This window comes from Hyperoodon ampullatus, assembly GCF_949752795.1.
Source record: "Hyperoodon ampullatus genome assembly, chromosome: 19".
NCBI classification, from domain to species: Eukaryota; Metazoa; Chordata; class Mammalia; order Artiodactyla; family Ziphiidae; genus Hyperoodon; species Hyperoodon ampullatus.
Window position 1 is genome coordinate 13729836 of NC_136932.1, and position 3639 is coordinate 13733474.

Here is a 3639-nt window from a genome sequence, read left to right on the forward strand (position 1 = left end):
CCAGGGAAGTCCTGGGAGGCCTTTTTAAAAGGATACTTTAAACAAACAAAAACCACTTTAAAACAAAATCTTGAAACTTTCAAGGAAAAGACAGACAGGACGACATAAACATGTGGAGTCTTTATTTCAGAAACAAGCAGGGGAGAAATGATGATGGGGAGGCACTTGCCGTGGATGGTGGTTTGTTTCTGTAAGGCGTGAAAGTCTTATAAACCTGTAAGGAGAAGACAGACAATCCCAGGAAAATGGGCAAAGGGTTTGCAAAGGCAGTGGCAATGCAGAAACTCAAAGGGCCAAAAACAGGATGAGCCGGTCTGCCCCCTGTACTCCCCGACCTCATCTTTAATTATAGCTGCAAAGGCCCTATTTCCAAGTAAGGCCACCTTCACAGGTTCTGGATGGACATGTGTTTTGGGGGTCACCATTCACCCCACTACATACAGTATGAAGGGAGAAAGGAGAGAGGACGGGCAGTGGGCATCTCTGATGAAGCTCGTCTAATATGATTCCACATATGTAAAATTACTCACGTGTGTGTGCACACGTGTGCACAAGAATACGTGTCTCTCAGTCGACATCTTTCAGTGCTTCTTTCTTCCTCAGCTACATATATGGTACATATATGAGAAAAGAAGGCTGTCCTTCTGATGGTGAATTAGGAATAGAAACAAGTTTAGAAAGTCAAACAAAGGAAGCTGGGAAACAGCAGCACCGGTCACACGAGTTCAGACTCTGGCCCACTGACCACTCTGGAACCCGACCCCAACCCCACGAAGCTCAGAACTGCTGGAAGGGACCACACCTGGTGGGGCCTGGTGACTCAGCTTCCAGGGTGGCCTACACCTCTGCTGCCTCAGGACCTGCCACTGCCTCCTGGCAACCGGGTCCACCAGCTAAGCCTGGAAGGATGGCAAAAGGAGGCTCCCCAGCGGAAACTGGCCAGTAGCCTATCATACTATTAAAGACAGCCAAAAGAAAGCTTCTCTATTTTTTATGAATGCAGAGGCGCAAAACAATGCATAAAAAAGCAAGGGAGTGATGTGGAGGGTTGGGAGGGGGAGGCAGCGGGTGGGCCGGTGGGGCCGCCTGGTGGGTGCAGGTTAGGGGCAAGGTCAGCCAGAGCCTGATGTGGGAGGTGGGCTCATGGGTGCTGATTATTGTGAGTGAATGAATGAATGAACTGGACCAGTGGTGGGAAGACACACACCAGCAATCCCAGTAACGCAGCTCTGGGCCATGTGTGCTCTTAGATTAAACAGGTATCCATGCATAGATGGAAAACTGGCATCCAGGGTATAGCCATTGCCTCTGATTTATGAAGTTTAGGAACAGTGCTGCTAGCACTGTCATCAGATGCCTGGGCACATGCAGCACAGCGATTAATCAAACCTCAGGGAGATTCAGGGTCCCTGTTCTTAGGAGAATAGGCACGTACCATGTAGAGTCCATTCTCGGTTTGCCATGGGGTCTCATCCAGGATGCACCCAGGGTCAGCACCGTCTACTAGAGACCAGAGCACCAAGACACCTAAGGGCAGGGTAATGCGTTGTCACCGGTACACCATACCCTGTACACACCCCACCCCGGGACTCCAGAATCCCATGTGGATTGAGTGAGAAAGAAAGCACCACCCATCCATCAGCCTGGCCATCTGTCTGTCTGCTCTGCCTGGTCCATCCCCTTGGAGGGTGAGCCGGCTGGGACCAGCCCTGGGCCCGTGGGCACACCCATGCTAGGGTCCACCCCCGCCCTCCCCAGGAGTGTGGCCGCCAACCCAGAGCCCCTGCAGACCCAGCCATTCAGGAGGAGGACAGGAGAGCCTGGGTTGGTTTGCATTTTACGTTCTTGAAACCCTTCCTGACTCAAATTCGATGTTTCTTTCAAAAGCTGGATATAGCCATTTTCCTTCCAGGGTAGAGTGGGCCTCCCTCTCCCGCTGCTCCGAGGCCCCCAGATCAGCAGGGCTGTGCACCCTGTCCCACTCTTGCCAGGAACTCCCAGGGCCACCAGTACACTGGCCAGGACCTGCTGGTCCAACAGGAGTCCCAGGGGCGAGGCAGGTAGAGGGGGCAAGACTACAGGCTAGTCAGCTGTCAGCTCGGCTCTGAGGCAGGAACCCAGTGAGGGTTGGGGCGGAATGGGGAGATGGGACAACAGGGAGGACCACAGGCACCACCTGGTCAAAGTCCCATGGATTTGACGAGTTTCCACACATGCAGTGCTTGGAATGGGGGTGCATTGTGGCCACAGTGGGGGGGGACTGAGATGGTCCCTCCCATCGTCATTCTCCTTGCTCGGCCCAGAGCCTCCTGAGGTCAGGACCGAGCCTGTTCACCGACGGCCCCAAGCTCCTGGAAGCGATTGCGTTCACAGTTCCCTTTGCTCCTGGCCCTTCTGCCCAATTCCCCCCAAAGTGGAAAAAAATCAGAAAGGCTGAATTCAAAACGCAAGGGTCCCAACTCTATGACGTTCTGGGAAAGGCAAAACTATGGACACAGTAAAAAGATCAGTGGTTGCCAAGAGTTGGGGGGAAGGAGGGATGAATAGATGGAGCACAGAGGATGTTTAGGGCAGTGAAACTACTCTGTATGTTACCTAAAGGTGGATGCATGTAATTATACATTTGTCCAAACCCATTAAATGTCCAGCACCGAGAGTGAACCCTGATGTAAAGCGTAGGCTTCAGTCAGTGAGAACAAAGCACTATAGGCTCATCAGATGTAATGAATGCCCCACTGACTGGAGATGCCAGTAATGGAGGGTGCGGGAATTATCTGCACTTCCTGCCCAATTTTTGTGTAAGCCTAAAACTGCTCAAAGACAAAACCAAAAAGTCTATTATTATTATTATTATTTTAATCAAAGGGTCAATAGTTTAAATAGCTTAAACTAATCAGGATAAATGTCACTTTTACTGGAGGCTGAAGCCTGAGATGGACCCTTGTTTCAGAGGAAGTGAAAGTTCAGTTTTCCAGATCAGAACTCACGAGTTCCACAGGAAGACTCTTTTCGTTAATAAATCTGGCAAGCGGGCCAAATGTCCCCAAATGCCAGCTGTGGAATGCAAAAGTGGGAGAGGGGCTGGGGGCTTCCAAGGTGGTCTTAGGTTGGTGTCAGGTTCAAGTGGCTACGCGAGACTCTGTGTGTCACAACCCATCTCTACAGGACACACGGCTCAGGCACTTTTGTATGTTTTATATAAAATTGAAGGATAACCCCTGCGATGTAAATGGGGTTGTGTCCCAGGGACTTGTTTCCTGTCTCATCCATGTTTTTCATCTGTCTGACAGTGGCCCCACTGCACACATCATAAAGGTACAGAGAAGGGTCAAGGCACAGCGGTCAGGCAGGAGCTTGGGGACCCCCACCCGCCCTGGCCAGGCTGTGGCCGCTCCCACTGGCTTCTGAAGGAGGCCAGGGGGCCTCTGACTCATCGGCTTTCCTTCCTCCAGGGAGTGTCCCAAAAACCACTAAGGAAGACGAGGGACCCCTGAGGCCTGCTCCCCGTCCTGCCGGCCATGTTGACCTCGGCATCTCCCCTTCCCGCTCCCAGAATGCTCTGGGCCCTCCTGCTCTTGGCCACCTTTGGGAGTGCTCAGAGTGGAGGTAAACTTCGTGGTCCCACTCTGCTAGGGGGGC